At 48.4% G+C, this 24,578-nt stretch overlaps 1 long non-coding RNA gene across 1 annotated transcript; it reads right to left on the minus strand.

The window, feature by feature from the left end:
- Nucleotides 1–16,732: 16,732 nt before the first annotated feature.
- LOC135441855 (uncharacterized) lies at nucleotides 16,733–21,757 on the minus strand. The gene is made up of 3 exons (XR_010438573.1): nucleotides 21,647–21,757; nucleotides 18,824–18,961; nucleotides 16,733–17,345 (listed from the first exon to the last, which is right to left on the minus strand). It is a non-coding gene; the product is annotated as an uncharacterized LOC135441855 (long non-coding RNA).
- Between the last annotated feature and the right edge of the window lie 2,821 nt (nucleotides 21,758–24,578).

A 24,578-nucleotide genomic window follows, 5' to 3' on the forward strand; every position in this document is an offset into this window, starting at 1 on the left:
AGCGCACTGGGGATGGATCAGCCCCTGCTCTGCTGCTCCTTCCCGTCTGCCCCAGGGCCCTTGCAGAGCCCCAGCCCTGCTGTTTGCCCCCAGCCTGCCCACAGCCAGCCTGGGGCTGCTCACAGGGGTTTCTGTGCTGAGCATTGGCCTGGGTGTGTTCTTGAGAGAGCCTGGGCAAGGAGCCTGGAGCCCCCAGGCCCTGGCCTGAGGCGTCAGTGCTGCCCCAGCAGTGCCCATGGCCTGTCCCTGCTGCAGCCCCGGCACTGCCACCCCCAGGGCTGTGCCCAGCCCCGAGAGCACTCAGGCCCTGCAGCAACACCAGGGCCACCAGGGCAGCGGGGCAGGGCCATGGCAGCAGCACTGGCAACACCAAGTGCTGCTGCTGCTGGGCACAGCTGCTGGGCCAGCACTGATCTGCCCCCAGCTCTGCACACAGACATTGCTGCTGCAGCTCCAGAGAAGGCAACAAAAAGGCATCTCTGCAGAAGTGTTTGCGAGGACATTCTTTAGTTCATTTAAAGTCATCAAAAACCTAGCCCCTCATTGACACAGTGTGTGGCCACATGGAAGGTGGAGAGAAACACAACGAATAATAGTACAAACAATGACATATATTTGTGGAAAATATTAAAAACTAAAGCAAGGAAAAAAAATACTCCACAAGCAAACCAACAGAAAGTATCAAATATGACTTTGTTAGAAGTGATTTGCTGAAATTGGCAAGCAGTTTATTGTTTCTGAAATCATCCAGTCATCAGTCTCCACACTGCAGCCTTGAGCTCCTGGTTCCTCAGGCTGTAGATGAGGGGATTCAGGGCTGGAGGCACCACTGAGTACAGAACTGTCAGGGCCAGATCCAGGGATGGGGAGGAGATAAAGGGGGGCTTCAGGTAGGCAAATGCTGCAGTGCTGATGAACAGGGAGACCACGGCCAGGTGAGGGAGACAGGTGGAAAAGGCTTTGTGCCGTCCCTGCTCAGAGGGGATCCTCAGCACAGCCCTGAAGATCTGCACATAGGAGAAAACAATGAACACAAAACAACCAAATGATAAACTGCTAGTAACCACAAGAAGTCCAAGTTCCCTGAGATAGGATTTGGAGCAGGAGAGTTTCAGGATCTGTGGGATTTCACAGAAGAACTGGCCCAGGGCATTGCCGTGGCACAGGGGCAGGGAAAATGTATTGGCCATGAGCAGCAGAGCATTGAGAAAGCCACTGGCCCAGGCAGCTGCTGCCATGTGGGCACAAGCTCTGCTGCCCAGGAGGGTCCCGTAGTGCAGGGGTTTGCAGATGGACACGTAGCGGTCGTAGCACATGATGGTCAGGAGTGAAAACTCTGTTGCAAGAAAGAAGATTAGTAAAAATAGCTGTGCAGCACATCCTGTGTAGGAGATGTTCCTGGTGTCCCAGAGGGAATTGTGCATGGCTTTGGGGACAGTGGTGCAGATGGAGCCCAGGTCAGTGAGGGCCAGGTTGAGCAGGAAGAAGAACATGGGCGTGTGCAGATGGTGGCTGCAGGCTATGGTGCTGATGATGAGGCCGTTGCCCAGGAGGGCAGCCAGGGAGATGCCCAGCAAGAGGCAGAAGTGCAGGAGCTGCAGCTGCCGCGTGTCTGCCAATGCCAGCAGGAGGAAGTAGCTGATGGAGCTGCTGTTGGACATTTGTGCTGTCTTTACATGGTGATCTGCAAAAAAAGAAATGATGGGGTATCTGGGCTTGGAGAGGACTTTAAATATCCCAGCACATCTTGGGGGCACTTTCCCCCCACTACCCGCCAAGGGCTCTCCCTGCCAGCAGCTGCTTCCCTGTGCCCAGGGCTGGGCCCTGCCAGTGCTGCCAGAGCCCAGCCCAGCCCTGGGGGCTCAGCTCTGCCCTGCAGACCCCTCCCAGCTCAGGCACCGCCCAGGGGCAGCTCTGGCTCTGCAAGCTCTGATGGCAACGTCAGAGCAACTCTGAGGGGGCTGGAAAAGCAGCATTGATTCTGCCTGTGAGGGGCCCTGTGCTGATTTCTGTCACTGCCTGATTTGTTTAGACCAGAGATAATGTTTTTTTTTATTTGCCTCAAGCTGAACTAAAATGAATATCTATGGTCAATTTCCCATTCAGGTAACCCAAAATAATAGATTAAAAAAGCAGGACTTCCCCTTTCCTGCTGCCCCTGCCTTGCTATGCTCACTGTATAATCTACTTGGAAATGTTCTGCAGTTAAATGCCGGGATGGGAGCAGTCCTGGAAAACGCAGCATCATCACCGCACAAGGAGAACACTTCCAAGCCTTACCAGCTGTCTCCTCCCACCCAGACCTTGTTCCCCAGCACTGGGAGCAGCTGCCAGGGCTGGCTGACAGCTGTCTCTGGCAGGCAGCAGAGTCCCTGCCCCAGCACAGCGCCCTGGGCTGCAGGACCCTGCTCTGCAGGACAGCCCTGGGCACCCCTGGCTGCTCTGCACAAGAGACAATCAGAGAATGTACTCACAGGGTCTGTAGGCACTGGGATGTTCCAGCTTGAGGAGATCGCTCCAGGAGCTGCAGCTGCATTGTCCTGCAGCCAGAGGTTCCTGTGCCAAGGGCTGGCAGAGATTCTGCCCCAGGCACTTCTCAGCACCTTCCCAGCCCTGACTGATTGAAGCTCTCTGTGCCTCTGTGCTGTACCCAGGGTGGCTGCAGGCAGTGCCCCAGCCCTGCTGGGCTGGCAGAAGAGCTGCTCATCAAGAGAAATGTGCTTTTGAAGCTCTTCTTGCTTACCAGGAGCTGCCTCTGTGCCAGGAGCCCAGCCCAGCTCAGCAGCACAGACACAGCACAAGGACTTTAATGAGCCTCTGGGGCTTTGTGCTCAGGCCCTGAACATCAGTTCCTGAGAGGGAGCTGAAGAAACCTCTCCAGAACTCCAAGTCAGAATCCAACTCCAAAGTTTCTTGGACTTTTAATGGGTCCCACTGAGGGACACAACTGAGAAAGTGTCCCCAGGCCCCAGGCAGAGCAGAGAACTGCAGGCAGTGATGACAGGTGGGGACAAAGAGAAGCCAAGTCTTGGTGCCCTGGGGCACAGCAGCAGGGTCTGTGCCACCAAGGGCTGGGAGGAGACACCTTGTCCTGAGGCCCTGGGGCCTCCTGGCACAGCCCCAGCCAGGCTGGGCACTGTCAGCCCCTTGTCCTGCCCTCAGCATCCCCCCCTAGCCCACATCCCAGTGGCCTCAAGGATCTGCTGGAAGGAGTCCCTGGGGAGCCTTGCTCAGGAATGGCCCTGGGGGCTCCTTAATGCTCTCTGCAGGGACTGCAGGTTTTTCAAAGGACTTTGGTTTTGGCTTTGGCCTTGTGGAGTCTTTGAGAGATCTGTGCAATCATGGCCTCCAATTATCTGCTGTAATTATTCCCTGGAGAGGCTTTGTCAGTAACAACACTCAGTGGGGCTCATTATTGCTTCAAGGTACTTCAGTTATTTTAAGGTTCTTGGTGTTTCCCTTTTGATACAGACTCCATGAGAGATTTGTGCAATCATGGCCTCAACTATCTGCTTTTAACGAGTCCCTTGAGAGCTTTGTACTGACACTTAGTGGGGCTCATTAATGCCTTGAGATACTCAAGATTTTTAAGGTAGTTTGGATTTTCCTTTCTACACTCCTATTGTCTGAGAGGTTTTATGTGCCATCCTGGCCTCCAATTCTCTCCTCCAAGGAGTCCATGAGGAGCCTGTGTTGCGGATGGACCTCAGTGAGACCCATTGGTGCTTTGTAACACTTTGGGGTTTTCTTCTGACTTTGACTCCTGGAAAAGTTTGTGCAATCTCCTCTCAGGTCATGAGGTTCCAGGGTTTAGCTCCAAATGCACCACGGGGCTCAAGCAAGTCCTGACAAACCATAGCTCTGCCTTGATTTCCCTCTTGTCTGGAGCAGTTCTTGAGGAAGATTTCCTTTTACAGTTATGGAGAAATATTTCAAAGAGCTTCTAAGATATATGTATTCCTGTCTTAAATAGTATCTTTTATTGCTGTTCTCTTTAGAGAACAGCTGCTTGCAGCATTCAGTGATTGATATTGATCCAGGGTCTCTCCTAAGGATGTCTGGCCAGGTCACAGAAGTTGTACCTTGAGAGCTGACCCAGTGTGGACAACCTTTCCTCACATTCCCGAACCCCATATAGAAATGATTTTTACTTTCAAAAATTTAAAAGGTTTATTAAGGCCTTTTCAAAATAGAACAGAAGACTGAATAAAGAATAGAATACAGCACAAGGAGCAAAGGATTCATTTGCTGTGTGCTCATCTACAAAATGGATGTTCTGTCTTTTATACCTCTAGCCCCTTCTAAAGTCTTGTCAATCGACTCCCTCTTCACTGTCCAGTGGTGGAGATCACTGTCTTACACCTTGATTGGAGGTCAGGTGCTGCCATAGTTGTTGCCTTCTGATACAAGGCAGGCGACCTGGTTCGGAGAGACAGCACGGCGACCCAAACTTCAGGGTCGCTCGGGCCTAAGAAACACGCAGACACCAATGTGGTGGACGGTCAAAGGCCTTTATTATCTCTTCTCGTGGGGTTTTATAATCTAGGGTTTTCTGCGTCATGGGGGGTCTGTCTTTTACCATCTATGGTTAGTAAGGGGTGGAAATTTACTGGGTAGGAATGGAAAATTACCAGCATCTGGTTTAGGGGGCTGCATTCCTATGTTAATTTTCTTATCTAAGGGAACAGGAGCCCTGTCTTCCTTTAACATCGCGAGATCTTCCGAACGCCTGACCCTGTCTACCACACATAGTAACAAGCCGACCCTCCCAAATGCCCCAACTACTGAGGCCATCCTGTGATAACAATGCAAGGGGGAGGGGAAGGATAACTATACATCTACGAAACTTCTCTTAACATATATTTAATATTCACCCCTTAATTGTGAGACTCAACAGCAGGATTACTCATCTATAATATTCCCCCCTTTTTTTTTCTTTAAATCATTTTGTTTTAACAATTAAGTAAAAACTTTCTCTTGAATGAGTCATACCAGTCTCTGCTGATGTGGGCAAGGACACTGGGAACATGGAAAAAAACCCTCAGGTTTTCCATAGACACACTTATTTGGAATGGACAAAAGGGCATCACAGAGGTCCAGTATGGCTTTGACTCCCATCTACCGTGCCTATGTGGCTGCTACCCATAGTCAGTGTATCTTAGGGGTGAGTACAGAGGCCAACTCGGTCCTGCCCTCCAGTCCCTGTTGAATTAAAAGACAACTGAGGAATTATAGAGGTCTGGTATGGCCTTTTGTCCCTACCTTACCATGCCTATGGGGTTGCTACCCACAGCAGGACTATGGAGCCTTCTTGGTAGCAAACAGAGGAGCCAACCCAGTCTTGCTTCCCTTCTTTTGTCTTATTTTCTTAAAGAAGCTGTCCCATTGCCTTTTACAGTCCCTTGTGTACTTCTCCTCAACAGATGCTGGTATTTCTCACCCATGAAAACAGGAAGAGTTCTCAAGCTGGTTGGTGGAAGCTTGACTCTACATTTTGGGCATCTTGGTGTTTTTCTGGTTGTCTTTCAGTCTCTGCTTGAGAGTCAATCTTGTTTCACCTGGCCTGGATGTTACAATCCACTCTTTGGGCTCTTCTACTGGGCCTTTGACTCTGTTGCCAGGAGTCCATCCCCGCTCTGCAGTTCGCACGGCCGATTCGGTGGTAAGCAGTACCTGAAAGGGACCTTCCCCCCGAGGAGTTAAGAGGCTGATCTCTCCATTACTTAATCACCCAATTCCTAGGATTAATAATATTGTGATAAACGAATCGACCAAATTTAAGAACCGTACAATTATCTTTATTATTATGCAAGCAACAATAAGCAAGATTCAGCGCTGGGCGGCCAGGAGTCTCTGCTCCTCTTAGGCGCGCGCCTTTCCCCCTTTAAAGTTCACTTTTTATTGTCCTTTTTCTCCAGATTCCTGGATGACGTGTTCCGTCTTCTGCGCTTGCTCCTTCGGTTGCTAGGGGTCTTTTTCCTGCCTTCTGGTGGTCATGGGATGAAGGCCCCAAGTCTTCCTCTTTTTTCCGCTTTCCTTATAAGGCATATCTATAAGTCTAAATTCTACAAGCTAAGCATTCTTGCAAGGTTAATAATTGTTACCATATGTGTTTCAGAAAGTCTCCTATATCTATGGGGTGGAATTTTGCAGACCAAGCAATTCTAGCGAGGTTAGTAATTGTTACCAGATGTAGCTGTATCTAGTTACAAGAGGGGCGGTTTGTAGCCCAGGCAATTCCTTAAAAGTTTTCCCACACGTGGCTGCATAGGTATCCTGCTAAACAAGATCTATTTAGATATTGTTTTATAATTTAAATTATCTAGCTATTAATGAACAAATGTATTGTTACTTATTACAATATGGATTCTGAAATCCAGTGTGGTAGTTTGAGGAATTGCCCCTTTATGTCTTAGCCCTTCTAAGCTTTGTGCTATAGACATCACTTGTTTCTTGGCATTGGCTTCCCCTTCCTCATAGGTGGCAACCTTCGGAGGTGAGGTCAGGAAGGGTAACCCAAATATCATTTCATAGGGTGACAGCCCCAGATCTGACTGGGGTGTGGTTCTAATTCTTAATAAGGCCAAAGGGAGACATTTTATCTATGACATTTGGGTTTCAATCATTAGCCTAACTAGATCTCTTTTAAGAGTTTCATTTATTCTCTCAATCTGACCAGAACTCTATGGATGCTATGGAGTGTGTAATTCCCATTTTACTCCCAGGGCCTGAACAACTTTCTGCAATATCTTTAATGTGAAATGAGTTCCCCAGTCTGAATCAATCTTGTTTGCCATCCCATATCAGGGAATGACTGATTCTAGAATTGTTTTATTCACAACATTGGCATTGGCTTTCACAGTGGGTACTACCTCTACCCAATGAATCACGTGATCTACTATCACTGGCAAAATCTTCCGCTGTTGTACCTGGGGAAGCTCAGTAAAGTCTACTTGGATGTTTTGGAAGGGCCTTAAGGCTAGTTCTCACCCTCCTCTGTGTGTTTTCCTCATGACTTTCTTATTCACTTGTTGACATATCACACACTGTTCAATTACTTGCTTAGCTATTCTGAAAATTCCTATCCATCCCCAATCCCTCAGAAATTGATCACTTAGCGCTTGTCAACCCCAGTGTGTTGTTCCATGTATGCCTTCTAGCATTTTCTTGGCACGGGATTTATTTAACATTTGCCTCCCATCTGCTAATCTCCACTTCCCTTCGTTATCTTTCTTAGCTCCTATTTTAAGTAGTTCTTCCTCTTCTGTCCCACTGAATACAGGGACTTTTTGCATTTCTCTCATGGGTGTTAATACTATTATTAGTTTTTCTGTCTCTGATTCAGTTGCATTTTAAGCTTCCACATGGGCTAAATTGTTCCCTTGCTCCCCTTTTTGATGTCCTTCAACATACATCACTGCTACTTCCTCTGGTAATTGTAAGGTTTCTAACTCTTCTAAGACAAATTTTTCGTGAATCAGTCCCTTTCCCTTTGAATTGAATAGCCCCCTCTCTTCCCAAATTTTTCCAATGGTATGCACTACTCCAAAAGCGTATTTTGAGTCCTGTATATATTGTTCCCCTTTTCTGTGCTAATATTTCCAGAGCTCATTTTAGGGCATACAACTCACATGCCCGGGCTGACCAGTTGGAAGGTAACTTTCTCTTTTCTATGGCTACCAACCCTTCTATGGCTACCTATCCACTATAGCATACCCCGATACCCTGTGCCCCTTTATTACCCGGGAAGATCCATCGATGTACAATCGTTTTCCTCTTGGAGTGGTTGGTCTGTTAGGTCCTCTCTTATTTTGGTTTGATATTTTATAACCTCTAGGTAATTATGTATTAGTTCCTCATCAGGTTCTCCATACAAAAACTGGGCAGTGTTGAGTTGGTTACTCATGATTAGCTCTAAACCATCATCTATTAATATGGCTTCATACTTTAGCTCTTGGGAATCAGTGACCCAATGCTCAGCCTTTTGGCTCAGCGTACTCCTTACTGAGTTTGGGATATATATCTTCAATTTTCCCCCAAAGGTTAATTTTTTGCTGGGGTGTTATAGTTCTTATCAGTCACGCAGTGACATTCAATAGTCTGTTATCAGCAGATGTCCCCTCCCGAGGGAGGTGTGAATGTGGTCACTCAGAGAGATAAGGCAAACTGCCCACTTGACAAAAGATAATCTGCCATACAGACGGTAATTGAAAACATCTTGCATTGCAATCTTCAACAATGGTGCAACTTACTTGAAAAGTTCTTTGACCAATCACACAAAGCAGAAGCATATTGCCAGTAGTTCTATCCAACCACTATAAGCACACGTACCTTTGATTACAACACTGCTTGCTTATTTCAAAAACAATACCTGCTTGTAAGCCTTAAAACACAATGCACAGAGCTCCATTATTAAGCTTAGAACTTCCTCATATCTTGCTAGATATACTTTTCTGTACCTTAGGGAGTTATTCTAGCCAAGTGTTAATACACAGACCTTTGTTCTATTTGTCCTTGCTTTTCTACTTCTTATATAACTTTTCTGCTGACAAATCTTCTGGCTGCTGCTTAGCTCTAATCACAAGAGATTAGTAGACGAGTGCAAAATAAGCATTCAAATGTCATGTATTATTCAAAGCATGAGATATTTCAAGTATGAAAATATATAATTAGCTGCTTCTCTAACAAAAAGAGTTTCCTATCTTATGAGCTGGAGATGACTTAAACAATTTAGAAGTGATTTATAAACCTCTTGGGATGATTTCAACAGAACTCTCCTCAGCTCTCCCACAGCTTTCTGAAATATATAAATAGTATTTAATCTGTGCAGCCATTTGTAAAGAAGAAAATAATTTCTTATGCTCAAAAACAGAAATTCATTTGTTCATTATCCATAAAAGTCATCCTAAATTTACAGAACAATGAAAGTAAAATCAGAACAATATGCTTCTATTTACAATGGAATTTTTATAAATCCTTTCTCTGCCAAGTCATATTTGATGGGATTTTTTAGCTCTTCTTTCAACTGTACTTTCAGAATGCATTCTGCTCAAAATAGTGAGTGACTTTCTACTAAGCTGTTCAACCACAGAGCATTGACAACAGCCTTTGTGAGATCCAGTATGAATTGACTTGTGAAAGTCAATTAGAATTCAGTACTTGGTTATAGATTCTTATGCACACAACATCCAGACACCTCGCCAGTAAGATTGTCTCAACACGGATGTGTGTAGATGTATTTTACCTGCAATTTCTTTATTTACCTTATCACAGAATGAGATCCCTACCAACTTAGGGACAAATTAAATCCATTGCCCTTCAGCACTAGGGGTATTCAGCCCTCTGCTCTCATTTTTAGTAGCCTGCTGATATCCTGCTTGTAGATAATTGTATTACAATGTGCCATAAACCCATTGCAAAAGTAGTCTAAACTCATCTAGGTATTTCTGTTTCCCTTCTTTCTAAGGAATGAAAATTAAATCCTCCACCCCTCCTTGCAGTCCTTGGACCTCGACTACAATTACTCCTTGTCACATCTTATGGGCCCACTAGTGTGACACAGCTGGCACAGGTTCCAGCGATGCAAACAGAAAGTGCACAGGGATTTTTGTTGTCTGGTAAGTAAATTACTGTGGCAGTCATGATGTGGATCACACACACACACATACACAGAGCAAAAAAAAAAACAACAAAAAAAACTACCAAGAAAAACCCCCAAAACAATCTAAGAAGAGATTCTAGATTTCCATAGATCAGAAAAACAAAAAACCCTAACAAACAACTGTAAAAAAAGAAAAAAAATTGAAAGTTTTAGTTATCAAGAGATCAGGAAAATTTAAAAAGCAAACAGCACAACAAATCAATCCAGGTACACCTTTGCAGGATTACTGCCTGAGAATCTGTGAGACTGTATGTTCTCAGGTTAGTCAAGACTTCTCTTATTTTCTAGACTGCTCTGTGAGCCACTGCTCTGTTTCCCTATTCTCCATTTCTCTGTTGCCAGCATTTCCCTGTAGTGTGGCAGAAGAAATTGCAGCATGCCTTGAAGTCATCCCGCATACTACCCTGGTCTCCTTTGCTTTTCTGTTTTGGAAACGGAAGTGCAGCGCTTCTCACCGCTGTGGCAAACCCGAATCAGATGGAGCCCTGAATGCACAGCTCGTGTGAGGGCAGCCCGGGAGCCCGAGCCCTGCCCCCCATGCTGGGGCTGGCAGCTGTGCTCCTGCCCAGCGCCGCAGCCGGGCCCGCCAGCCTGCGCCCCCCACGCCGCTCCCTGCCCTGGGCCGTGCGGGCCGGCTCGGGCGGTGCTGGGTGCAGGGAGCGCCCGGCCGAGGGGCAGAGCCCGCGCCGAGCCCTCCCTGCCGGCGCTCCCGCAGCTGCTGCAGGACGAGAGCCGAGCGGCCGAGCACCTGCGCTGGGCCCTGCCGCACCTGCAGAGCCCACAGAGGCCCCTACGAGAGGCGGCCGTCAGGTTCATGGGTGAACCCCAAGCCCGGCGCCCCTCCCAGCCCCCGGCCTGGCTTCTGTCCCGGCTACAGCAAGAGCCGCGCCTGGGCCGCTGCAGCCCCGCCCGCCCTGGGCATTGCTGCCGCCGCCCTCCCGCAGCCGTGCCCTGGGGCGGCAGCGTGCGGCAGGGCCCGGCAGGAGCCCTGCCCGCCAGGAGGGCGTGCGGTCACAGGGCTGGCAGAGCCCGTGTCGGGCAGCTGTGCCGCCTGTCGCCGCCACATGCTCTGTCTTGCCAGGGGTGGCCGGAGTGCTCATGATGGGGCAGAAGGAGGAGCTCCAGGTCCTCACTGAGGGTGAGTCAGGGCAGCCGCGTGGCAGCGAGCACTGCCGGGGGTGGGGGGGCAGCTGCAGATCCCGGCTCCACAGCTACAATCCGTGCTCGGGCTGCGGAGGGCTCTGCTGTCTGTGCGGACGAGGGGCGGCAGGGGCAGAGCCCGGAGAGCTGCCAGGGACACGTGGGGCAGCCGAGGCCAGCGCCTTTTGACCCAAGCCCTTGTCTCCGGCTCCCTTCTGGCCATAGCAGGAGCCGGCTAGGTTGGCCCTGGCAGGAGTGTTTCTCTGGATTCCCGCAATCCGGCTTCTAACCTTGGCTCTGGGGTGAAGGGCTTTTTTCCAGCCCTTCAAGCCCTGAGGGAATACGAGTGCCCCTCCTTCATTAACCAATTTATACAGCTGAATTTCGAGGCAAGATCTGCAGAACTTCATCTGCAGGATCAGAAGAACCCGTGTCCTTCGGCAACCCCCGGTTCCCAATGAAGATGGGACCACCTGCAGAGCACAGGAGACCAGCTGGAACTCCAGGCACAGCTCTTGTTCGTCACAGCTGTGGGAAGTTCCAGGAGCTCCTGTTGGCTCCCTACCTGTTTGCAGCTCCCCCCCTCTCCCCCCTCCCTCCTCTCTCCAGCCCTCAGGCCCTGCCCATCCCCTTTTTTGCCTCCCAGCTCACCCCTTACCTTTGCCTTTCCTTAAAAAAACAGTTTGGCTTTGTCACTTTACCCACTTGTTCGTGAAGCTGAAGCGGCACAAATCCTGAGCCCGGGGACACGCAGGGCCCTGCTGCCGTTCTCCTCTGCGCTGCGTTCTGGGCACGGGCAGAGAGGAACAAGGGCAGTCAGGCTGCAAAGGTGCCTGTCCCACTGCTCCGGTTGCACAGCACTGTGCAGTTAAAGGGCGTGCTGAGCACGCTGAAGGGGACAAGGACCCTGGGTTTTAGAAGAGCGAGCTTGAGTATGCTGTGAACCCAGCTGTGCGGGATTCCATGGCAAGCATCCACCAAGGGCAAAGGAGCTTGCAATGCTGGAAGGTTTCACAGAGAGCTTCCTCAAAGCACAGCAGTGCTCCATCCCTACACAGGGACAGGAAGAGGGCAGAAGCAGAGAGCGTCGTGGCCTAACAGTGAGCTCTGGGTGTGCCTAAAAGCAGCAGCAGCAGCAGCAGCAGCAGCAGCAGCTGCAGGGAGTGGCTGAGACTCGGAGGCGCGACGGTCCCAGTGGCCGCAGCGCTGTCAGGCAGTGCCTGCACCTTCGGTGTGGTTCTGGCAACTCTGGTCTCCCCACAGTGAGCAATGGCAGCCCCTGCCTCAGGCCCAGTCAGAAACCCAACCAAGTGAGACCAGAGGGAGGAGACCCTTCCCACCTCTCTTGGGCAGGGCTGCAAAACAGCCGCTGCGTCTTCCTGCCCTTCTGTTTGGGCTGTGCTGAGCCCAGAGCCGGCCAGCTTGTGTCCTGCTGTCCCAGGAGTGTTTTGGGCGGGCAGGAGAAGGGCTGTGTGCACAGCGGAGCATCCTGGAAGGGGCTCACCAGAGCTTCCTGCAGGAACAGGCTGCAGGGCGCGGAGGTTCTGGGACATCACACCGTAACCAATATGATCTAGTGAAGCCAAATTTATTATCCTTTAAAAGACTCTGTTTAAAATAAGTCTCTGCTATCCACGTGTCTCTAGCTAATACATGATTGGTTAATCCTAGGTGTTCACACATCTTAATTAGAATTCTGATTGGATCATCTAATTTTTTATGCATCTTGCTGTGGTTGTCTGGCCCACCCATGTCTCATTTTGCCAAGCTTGCTGACAAACTTGCTGAGTCCTGATGACTCTTCTTCTTGTATCTTTTTCAAGGATATACCGACCCCAATTCTGAATATGTCCATAATTCATTCTTTGTGAAGGTGTTCATTGTCCATTATTACAAGCAGGCTGGATTGTGCATCGGCTGAATATGGCCATTGTCTTGCAAAAACTCCTCCATTCTGTCTCTGAGCCAGCATTCGAGCCAGTTAAACAAAATCCTCCCTCTCACACTGTAAAGAATGTGGAATTAGAGTTGGAATGTGACCATGAAATAGAAGCAGCTCAGAAAGGAAAGTAGAAAAAAGTTATTCCAGAAACTATTGTAGAAGGGACTTTTCTCTCAAATTATGTAGAAACTTTTCCTGTAGTAACTAATACTGCCAGTAGAGTTTGAAAACCTTTCAACTGGAAGATTTTAGAAAAGTTGAGAGCTGTAATTTCACAATTTGGTTGAAAATCCCAACTTGCACAGTCACTTCTGCAGTATATTTTTCCATCTAACACATTAATTCCAGCTGATGTGCATACCCTAATATGACTTATAATGCCACCCTATCAGCAGGTGATGTTTCATAAAAGCTGGGAGGAAAAGTGTGCTCAAGAAGCAGCAAGACCTGGAGTGCAGGGTGATCCTCTGTATGGTTTAACAGCACAACAGTTACTTGGCAAGGGGCCCTGGGCTACTGCCACTGCCCAGGCTAAGAGCATTGATCAAGTCTTGCAGATGAGCCAACAACTGGCATATAATGCTATTCTTGCACTTCCAGATAAGTTACACACTATGTCTTTTACACAGATTTGTCAAAGAAAGAATGAAGACTTTGATAAATTTGTAGACAAATTGCATGAAGCTATCTATAAGCATTCTGATTTAAATTCAGACACAAGGATACAATTGTATGGACTTTGAGATCATTACTCCATTCCAAATAGCTTTCCCTTCAGTCACAAGAGCCTTCCATCTCTTCCAAAAATTGCCTGCTGAAACTCTTCTGCTCCCTTCCAAATCAGTTCACTACTCCAGCATAACCCTTGAAGCACAGACAGATGACTCTTCAACTAATTATAGTAGAAAAGAAGGGTATTTATTGCAGCGCTGGACACATGTGAACTAGTTTCCAAAGACACGTGCAAGGAGCTGCAGACTCCTGCTCTCTATTTCTACAGAAAAGGTTTTACATTAGGTTTCTAAGGACCCATAATACATAATTCTTACCTGCCTGCTTCGCATTTTTATCAGCTGAATATCTATTACAGCTGTGCAATTGTACTCCCTTAACTGGGTTGGTGGGATTTTGAAATGAGGGAGTGGTTGTATGGGAGGAAGAAAGCCGTCTTCCTCATGGTGAACTCTTTTCCCATGGCCAGCTGGGAAGACCTTTGGACCTGCTCATGGTCCAAGCCTCTCCTAACTGTTCAATTATTCTTAAGGCAAGGTATTTCTATGGTCTCTGCTTCTTCACAATTGCTTCCTCTATCCCTATCACTCCTAGCTTTATGTTCTTAATATATTTGGTACTCTTTAACTAAGGTATGTGATTTCTTCTAGCTGTATTACCAACTTAGTTTCTTACCTCATTTTAAAATCTTAAATAAAATATGCAGTCTCCTACCATCCCAATTGTATTCCCAGCTGGCCCCTCGACCCATCTGCACTTTTCAATTATCCTAATTACATTTTCAGCTAACCCCTTGACTCACCTCAGGCACATCCCTGACTGCCTCTCTCCCAGCAGCTCAGAGCTGCATTGCACAGCGCTTGCTGTGCGCCACAGAGCACAAAGCAGGCTGGCCTGGTGGGCCTGAATATTTCTGCCAAACACTCTGCATCTCACACCTTTGCTCTGGCTCAGTGCAGAACTGCAGGATTGCAGGCGCTTCCTCCCAGAGCTGCGTGAGGCGCTGGCTCCTGCAGATGGGCCCTGCCAAGCTGTCCCTGCCTCACGCTGGCCTCGCTTCTCCTGGCACAAGTGCCGGGCCTGAAGGAGCTGCCCTGTGCTCCAGCCTGCCGGGCAGCCCGGCTCCCTGCCCCGGTGCCCAGAGTGCTGCACACACTGCTGGCCTTTGCCAGGAGTTGCAGGGCAGCCGGCAGAAGAGGAGGAATCCTCAGCCAGCCCAGCGGCCCGCGGCTGCCCTTGGCCTTTCTCTGCTCCTGGGCACACTCCAGACGGCCAATGCCTCCAGGCCGGGCTGTGCCCAGCATGGCTGCGCTTCCCCTCGGCAGCAGCCAGCTGCCACCTGGGCTCTGAGAGCGGAGGATTCGCCCGCTCCCAGCAAGAGGCACCCAGGGCCCGGCTGCTGCCTCTTGCAGCTCCAAGGGCCTCCTTCCAGCCTGCCTCTGCCGGGGCTCAGGCTGCTCCGGCCTCTGCCGGGGCTCTGCTGGGGCTCCAGCCCGGGCAAGGCCGGGCCCGCTCTCACCTCACAGGCGCTGACAGCTCTGTGCCACAGGAGACCTTCCCGAGCACCCTCTCTGATCTTTCTGCTTTCTCACTTGAGCAAGGCTCTCCTCCAGCCAAAGAAATTATTGCATTTAGGGATACAAATCCAAGTAGCAGGAACCCCAATGCTCTCCAGTCACAGCTGAAGGCCTGCATCTGCGCAAGATGTTTGGGCTGCTCCATTCTTCCTTTGGTTTTGCCTTCAAATGCCATTGCCCTTTCTGCCTCAACTAGAAGTGTCACAGATGTACCAAAACGGGCCAGTGTGCTGGCCAAAGGCAGTGTGCTCTGGAGATGATGAATGAAGAGTCTTCCCAGCTTTCAAAGCACATTGAGAAAAACAACAATCCCTTCTTTTTAAATTTTAACAGTTTAGTAGCAATAAAATGGTTATTAAGATAGTAATAGAAGTTAGAATAATAAGAATTTGGACAATCAGAGTTAGAACAGTAAAGGACAATAAAAACAAAGACATACGGACAGTCCTGGTGCCTCCTGGGCAATTATGCCCCGAAAGCACACACGCTAACAAAGGATTAGCCCTTAAAAGCAATAGCCTGTTGCATATTCATATATCTCATACATGAGGCATAAATTCTTTTCAAACAAAGGGTGTTCTCTGCTTATTGTCAAGTTCTCCCCCTTAATCCTGTTGGCTCCTCAAAGTCGGGAAGGAGGTGGAAGAAAGTTGGTCTTTTCCAATAAGGACGCAAGAATTCTTCCCTTGGGGCTTTTGGTGTCCTGTTGCTGTCATCTCTGGGCAAAGAATTTCTTGATTACCCCATCCCTTTCTTGAGCTAGTTAAAAAAGTATCTTACATTACATAGTTTCTATTTTACATAATCTTATGACCTAAAACTATATTTACCACTGAAATAATTATCAATATAGCTGGACGGGACATACATGAGCTTGTCTGGCCTTTGCTGCTTGACCAAATAGCGGCAACTGTGGAATTTTACCCCAGAGACACTTTTGGCCAGCTGGATGCTGCAGCTGGGCGCTTGGAGGCAAGTCCAGGCATTCAGGAGCTCAGGTTTACCTTTGGTGGAGACGCTTTAAGACGAGGTGAAGGAAAGGAGTTGGTTCTGATGGAGGGTTTCTATCCAGAGCTTTATTCCTGGCCCACAGGCCTCTGAATCCAGCAAGGGCTCCAGGAGAACTCCCAGCTGCATGGTTTGCTCACCCTTTTACCCGGGGCAGAGGGGGAGGGAAGGAACACGGGGATCACCAACCAGGTACGGGGCGGGGAAGTGTCAAGGGACAGAGGATACCTGGATGGCCCAATGTCCTTCCAGGAGGGGAGGGCATCTTTGGAATTCTGCCAATCACTCGCCGCCCTTCTGGAATGCCAGGATTGACAGACAGTGCTCAGCAGGGGTCAGGGTGTGGAAAGGAGGGATGATTGACACACCTGGCAGGGAATGATCAGGGAGGAACCTGGGGTATCTGAGGCAAACCATGACATTGCACCGCAACATAACACAGTACTTAAAAAAATACAGTACTACTAACTAAGACAACATAACACATACAGTATATTAATTTATATATATATACATATATAAATTTTATTATCTGTGAAGAACCTGTCCTGCAATATGTACTTTTCACAACACCAAAGAAGCCATTGCACCTTTAAGAGACAGCTGACAACTCAGAAGGAAATGCTCAGCTTGTTCACAGGGTGAGAAAGAAAGGATTCTTCCAGATGAGTTAAAGTTTCAGAAACTTTATTTATTTACAATCCTACTCTATAATCCTCTAGGGTGGTATTTACAGAAAAATGGACAGGCACTAAATGAACCAGCCTAACCTTCTGGAGCTAACTAAACTAACTAACCTTCTAGGACTAAGTCAGGTTTTTAATAAAGCTGCATTCAACGTTGTGGATAAAAAGGTGATGTTGTGAGCAGAAAGAAGAAGCAGAAGAGTTGCTGACAGACAAAGGGGTAGCAACACAAATAAAATGACCCTTACAGCATCTACCAATTGGATTAAGAAAAAGATGCAACCAAACAATGCATGACTACAGAAAGCTATAGGATAGGAACTAATTATAAACTATGTTTAGAAGCACAATAAATGGCTTCTCCTTGATTCACAGTGGATTGTGCAGAGTCTTTTTTCTTTTCTCCACATAGTCCTACTCTAAATCCTACTCTAAATCCTACTCTACACTCCTACTCTACAATCCTACTCTCTAAGATGGCTATGGAGAAAATGGTCCTGATGTGATTATAGCACTGTTTGCTTCTCCATCCTCCTCTTCACTGAGATGATGAGTGGTGCCAGGGTGGATGCAGCCTCGGCTGATGTTACAAATGGATGCTGTTCACAAAAAAACCCAAAAAACGAATACAAAAACAAAAACAAAAACAAAAAAGAAAACAAAACACAAACAAAAAAACCAAAACCAAAACAAAACAAATAAACCAAAAACAAACAACAAACCAAACAACAAAAAGACAAAGAACAGTGAACAGTGAGCCATTACTTTCCAAGCTCAGTGCTTCACAGGCTCAATCAGGATTACTCTGGGTCCTAAAAAGACCCAGAAAGAGGAGCAGTGGGACCATCTGCTACCCAGCAGTCATGTGCAGGACCCTGCCATCACAGGCAAACCTGGCCCAGAATCCCACTCATCCATTTATTCAGGTTTCTTTATCTTGTTGGGATTTTTGCCCCGCCAGTGCTCTAGAAATGGTGCTTCCTGTCCCTGGGTTTTCTTCCTTTCAGGAAACTCCAATGGCTCATATGGGCCCCTGCCTTTGAAAGACAGGCACTGTGCTGATTCCCACAGGGACAGAAAGCAGTGTCTACCTTTCCATGCCCTGCCCCTTGTGTGCTGGATGGCTCCTTCCTTCCCATCAGGGCCAGCCCAGTGGCACTGGGCCCTGCAGTTCCCTCTCTGCCACACAGCCTGGCAGTAACCCTGGCACAGTTCCCGTCTGCTTGAGCGTGCCAGGCAGCAGATGGGGCTGGGACAAGTCCCTCCCAGCTGTCCCTGTTTGCGTGGCAGAAACCTCTAAGGGTGGGCTGGGGGGCACAAACCAGGGCCCCTCAGAGTGAGCCCCCACAGCCCCTCCTGCCCACAGCCAAATCTCTGACTGCTCAGCTGGGACTGGCTTCCTTGGGCTCCTCCACCACCATTTCATGTCTCTGTACCCTGCATTGCTCTGCTTCAATTCTTTTGCCATTAGATAAAACTGAGCCCTCGACCAAATTACAAAAGAGGGCGACAGAAACAGTCAGAGGACAGAGCACCTCTCCTCTCAGGAAATGCAGAGGGAGCTGGAGTTATTCAGTTTTGTGAAGAACAGGCCCCAGGGAGACTTTATTGCCATTTTCCAAGATTTCAGAGTGGCTTTGAAGAAAGTGGGGGACATCTTTTTTAACAGGGCCAGTTACAATAGGATATGGACAAATATTTTTAAACACAGAGGGCATCTAATCAGAGTAGGTCTAAGGAAGAACTTGTTTACTTGGAGCATGGTGGAACCCTGGCACAGCTTGCCCCAAGAGCTTGTAGGTGCCCCATCCCTCCAACCATTCTGGCTCCAGTGGCAAAGGGCTCTGAGCAACCTGATCTCTTTAAAGATGTCCCTGCTCATTGCAGGACACTTGCACCACAGGACCTTTACAGGGCCCTGCCACCCAGCCCAGTCTAGGATTCCTCACTGTTTTCATTTGAAGAGCACCAAGAATGGAGGTGAGGAGGAAGGGAGCTCATCTGCTGCCTTGGGCTTGAGTGGAGGAGGAGCCCATCGCTCAGAGCCTGTTTCACCTGCAGCCCCTTCACATTTTACCTGCAGGAGCTCCTTGGCAGACCAGCGCCGCGCCTCATCTCTCTGCAGGCAGCAGCTCAGGAAGTCACGCAGGCAAGATGAAAATAGGTTGGGCTGCTGCAGCTTTTGTCTTCCTCCTGTGGCTATCAGGAGTTGAGGCTGGGGAAAAAGGAGACACCAGGCTCCACCTGCTTCTTTCCCATCTGTCACTGCTCTCCCAGATCCCATTGATTAAGCTCCACTCTGCAGTGGCACTTTCTGCCCTGGCAAAGACCCAGAGATGACTTTCCTTTACCAACCAAAAACCCAAACCCTGATGCAGCCACAGCTTTCCCACTGTCCTGCAGATTTTGCCTTGGCAGCTGATTTCATTGCCTGACCTAGTTAGTGGGAACTACATCAGCACAAGCACATTCCTTCCCTGAGGATTCATATCAGCTTGAGGGGCTTTTTGGAAGAAGGACTTTGCTATACTGACTCTACTGTATCCAAGGGTTAGGATATGAAAAGTATCTCTGCAGTGCTTCTTGGTCCCTTAAGCACAGCTGCCATAAAACAAAACGAATCAAGCTTTTTGCTTTGTTCTTGAAAACAATGGGAATTGGAAGGAAAGAAAGGAAATCCACCAGGTATTCCTCAGGTAAGGAAACAAACATTGGGAATCTCATCTTCAACACAGACACATTAAGATGCATGCACAAATGTACTGGGATGAAAACGCCTGCTGGGACACACAGGAGCCACCTGCAGCTCTGTCTCTCAGCAGTCTGAAAATTTCTGCTTTCCTTATATGGAAAAGAAAAACTTTTCATAGTCAAATCAGAAGGAGAGGTTCCATCCCTACGGTCACCCTCTACTCATTTGGCTACACAAGTCAATGCATGAATGGTAGGCCCATCCCAGGAAGTGCCAGGAAACAAATGGGAGGTTTTGGCAGGCTCTCCACATCACCAGGCTCTGGCTTGGTGATGTGGAGAATGTTGCTTTGGGCTAGGAGAGAAACACGGTCACTGAGTGTTTCAGCAGCACTGCACAAGAAGCAGAAGAGACTCTGTGGCCTTTAAACCCTCATGCCCAGGTTCCAGGCATGTTTCCCAGTGAGAAGAAACTGCACAGGGGGTTAAGTTCCTCTCTAAAAATCAGTGCCTTAGCAACTTTCTTGTGTTTGGGCATCCTTTCTTCATTTCTGGAAATGTGACACCAGTTCTGAGAGGCTTGCCTTGTGGTTTTAGGGGCATCTTCACAGACAGACAAGTGGGAACAACTTGAAACCCAAAGCAAATGTGTCCTGAGAAGAGCTGGGGAGTGTTTGCCTGTGGTGAGGCTTGAGCTGTCTGGCAATCCCTTTCCATGATGTGCAGAAACATCCAGCTGCTCCCCAGAACTCAGTCCCTCTGGGCACGCAGGCCTCTGGAAACCCCTGAGGATTCCAGCCTTTCTCCTGCTCAAGAGCATCTAACCTAAGCTGAGCTCCAGTTTCTTCAGCAAGGCCAAGGATGCTCACTTCCATGCAGCTGACAGTGTCCATGGAGCTCAGCAGGTCTTTCTGATACTCCTCAGGCCAAGGAATTACAGTGTAGATTGGCAAGACATCGGCTGATCATTATCCAGTGTGGTTCATGTGGAACCAAGCTCTAACGCACTGACAAGTCAGAGGGAGAGAGAGCTCATTCTGCTTTTGCAAGATGGTATTTAGAAACATAAGACACCAACTTGGAACTATTCAAACCTCAACTTGCAGAATCCATCTCAAATAGACAAAAATAACAATGGCAAGAGGCCTTGGAGTCTCCATAAAAATGCCCACCACTGTCATGATAACTCTGTGCTCGTGGCACTGAAATAGATGGTGACCAAAGAGACTTTGCTATTATCCTCTTTAAGCCAAAGGAGAATTTCAAAGCTGGAAATGGCAATGCACTCCCCTTGTGTACAAATAATTTATGGGGCTTTCTGTCCTTTTCCCACATCACCAGAGGTGACAAAGAGGGTTTTATCCTGGCTCTCAGCTGAGCTCAGCCACTGGCCATGGTGGGGAGCTGGAGCCCTCCCTGTCATTAGAACTGTGCAGGCCAGGGATGGCCCTGCTCCTGTGGTAAAGAAACACAGCACCGGTGTCAACTGCCCATGTTGGATCCCAGCCCAGGCACCTGCCTGCAAGCTCATCAACTTGTTAAAGTACCAAGAAACAGCCAAGGGTTTGGCAAACAATTCTAACTGCAGTCGGAGAAAAACACATCCTAAACTTATCCAGGCCACCCACATCTGTGACTGAGCAATGTACAGATGACTTGAAAGCTTGAAAGTTTTGAAGATCCACAGGATTTGGAAAAGATGCTCCAGAACGGAAGAGAAGAGCTGTGTTTAAAAAATGAAAAAGCAAGCAGAACTGCTTGGGCATTGGTTTGGTAGTGGGTTTTTTTCTCTTTTTCTTTTTTGCTTACTTTTCTTTTTCCTTTTTTTCTTATGTTTTCTATAAAATTGAAACTGGGAAGGTCTAACCTCCATTGCTCAGGATGTTTATCACATGTCTACCCTCTCCACTGAAAAATTCTTGTCCCTCAGAAACAGAGTTCCAACATTGTTCAAAAAACAAGTGAGAAATGTCAGGCGTGGCTGGAGGCCAAACTGGCAGGTTTCTGAACTGGTTAGGTTTCTGAACTGCCACTTCCCTTTCTGATACAACCAAAGCTACAGCAGATGCTGATGTGTTGCAGGGGCATTTTTAGAATGACACCTTGGTGGAAGTGGTGCCAGCAGATGGCAATGGGATTTTGTCCAATGGCACACAGAGCATGGGACAGGTGAGAAAGACAGTGGGATCAGTGAGTATTTGCACCTTACCAAGACAGGAGTTGCATTCCAGGAAGGAACTTCTCGTTCCACCATTTCGATGCCCACGATTCCCAAAGACCATATGTCCACTTTGGGGCCACATGGTTGACCTGTCACCACTTCAGGCGCCAGCCACCCAGCAGCGCCGGCCACGGAGCTCCGTCTGCCCTGCTCAGGGCTGAGCTGAGCAAAGAGGCCAAAGTCAGCTGTGGAGAAAACAACAAACCATGAAAGCCAGCTCCAATTAGGAAACCAAGCAAAAGAATTCCCCACTCTCGGACTAAGAATATGCTGTTGAATCTCCTGGAGAACTGTCCACACTCAATTTCCTTGGGGCTTTAGCCAAGGGAGTATGGAATTGGCCACTTCCAAAAAACCCCAATTTCTCAATGCTGCTCATAGCAGTGGACTTTATTCCCCTGAAGCTTTAGATTGCAGCTCCCTCTGTCTGGAAGGGACACACACAGAGCAAGGCCACTCTTGACTGCTTGTGGTTCCTTCTACCTCTGTGCACGTTGCAACTGTGCCCTCAGCTCGCAGCAGGGGTCCCTGCACTGCCACCAGCACCATTTTTGGGGAGCTGGCAGTCACTCCAAGCAGCCCCACACCCACAGCCCTGGAACGCTGCACCTGACCAAGAATTTACTGACCCAGCTTGACAGAGCCGTCAGTTCTGAGAAGGATGTTTCTGCTCTTCACATCTTGGTGGATGACGTGGTTTGAATGAAGAAATTGCAGTCCTTGCAGGCACTGAGAGAGAAAACAGAAACAGAAGCTCAAAAATGAGTGATGTGATTTCATCCCATGTTACAGCGACCTTAGACGGTCACTGTGGTGAGAGAAGGACGAGAATCTTGTTTCTTGATCAGAAGGCTGGATTTATTGATATAAGATATATAATACATTATAGCTATACTAAAAAGAATAAGAAGTTGCAGAGAGCAGCTATGCCAAGAATAGAATAGAAAGAATGAATAACAAAGTTCTGTGTGCAGGGAATCTGTCCCTGAGCTGCTCCTGTGATTGGCCTTTAATGGTACACGAGGAAGAAGAGCCAATCACAGGGACACCTGCTGCATTTCACAGCAGCTGATAACAATTGTCTACATTCTTCTTCTGGGGCTCTGCTTCCCAGAAGATGGACAAACGTGAAAGAAAGGATTTCTATGAAAGAATGTCTGCGACATTGGAGCCTCAGGCCAAGGGAAAAGCCACCTGGCAAGCAAAGCTGAAATCACAAGAGCTGCCTGATCACTAAGAGCTGAATATCTCCCTGCTGGCCGGGGGCTGACCCGCGGCCTTGGCCTGAGAGCGAGCTGGCTTCTGGCACCCAGTCCCCTTGGGGCTGAGCTCTGGAGCTGGAACAGCTTGCATCAAAAAACATGCAAGGAAAAAAAAATATCCTATGCAAGAAAATTTGCGTAGGATAACACCAAGCCAGGCTGATTTAGTGCTCCAAAACAGGAGAGAAATGGAGCTTTTGTTCCTGCAGCAAGGAGGGCTGTGTGCCGCCTCGAGAGAGGAATGCTGCTTCTATGGGGAACACACCGGAGTGGTCAGAGACTCCACGGCCTGTTGGGAGTTTGGCTGGCTAAGGACTGGAAAAATAGAAAACCATGGCTGATCCCAAGTCCTGCACCTGCACAGACAGCGTGTCCTTGGGCCTGGCTGTGGTAGGATAACAAACAGTGAAAGAGGCTGAGAAAAGACAGATGTAACCCCTAAGGAATGAGGAAGAGTTGATGGTATAGTTTAACCAATAGATTGCTTGGCTTACAGAATATTCATAAGCTCATTATTTGCTGTATAAGTGTTTGATGCTTTCTTCAATAAACTGGACCAGAAGGAGCGGACCTGAGGAACCTGTGATGAACCAGCTGCTGTCCTGCTCCCCTTCCTTCGACAATGAGAAACCGACTGAACCCGAGGAAAATGGGCAGAGAAGCTCAGCAGGGCAGTGAAGCCCCAAACTGCCTTTCCAATCAGCATTTTGCTACCGCACAAAAACATAATTTTTTCAGTGCTACCTATCAGGCATTATTGATCAAAATGCTCAAGGCAGCGCCACAAACTGAAAATCCATCCTAACCAGTCCTATCCCATTCCACGGTTAGCTCCTGACGCGACCCCTGACGCTGGAGCCATATCCCACATCACCGGCGGGTGATTCGCCCCATCCACATTCAGGAATTGCTGATGATGCTGTGCGCCAGGTTGCTCATTAATCCAAAAGCAATCCCGGTGGATTCTTCTGTTTGAAGTTCGGTCAGCTCCCGTGGCTCTTTGCCCTCAGCGCAAACAGGAAAGAGAGACAGGGATAGGGGAATTGACGAGCTGAGCATGTTCAGAGCCAACAATGTCAAACTGACCCTAAGAGCCTTGCCAAGCCATGGGGACCAAGCCAAGCACACCGGGAATTGGCCAGATTAGGATAGGAGTTCAAAGTTTAAGGAGGAAGACTCATCAGGAGACCCCTGCCCATGATGAAGGCACCGGAACGACCAAGATGATCCTCAAAAGAGATGTCCCCGCCCACGCTCCGCCTACACCACGCCCCTTATGAATATGCATGCAAAGACATGATTATGCATGTGGTATGATGTAACTCTATATTCAAAACTGTATAAAAGGCCTGCTTTGTTACGGGATACTCAGAAATCCCTTTTGCAATAAAATACCTCCTGCCTATGCTGACTCCAGCTGAGTCTCTCAGGCTCATCCTCGCCTTTTGGGGCAAAATTCGGCATTTTTCGAGCAGGTTCGAGCCGTGGTTCAGCCGGTGCCCACGGTCACACCCTGATTTCTACCACTCACCATAATTTACTAACCCTAATCCTGTACCTTGCCTGTTAAACCAACTGGAGCCGTTCGATAAAAAGCGTTCAGGAACGGTTACGGGATGTTTGTCGAGCGCCGAAAATTACTGTAAGGCGTGACGGTT

Source organism: Zonotrichia leucophrys, unplaced genomic scaffold, assembly GCF_028769735.1.
Source record: "Zonotrichia leucophrys gambelii isolate GWCS_2022_RI unplaced genomic scaffold, RI_Zleu_2.0 Scaffold_593_30798, whole genome shotgun sequence".
Classification (NCBI taxonomy): Eukaryota; Metazoa; Chordata; class Aves; order Passeriformes; family Passerellidae; genus Zonotrichia; species Zonotrichia leucophrys.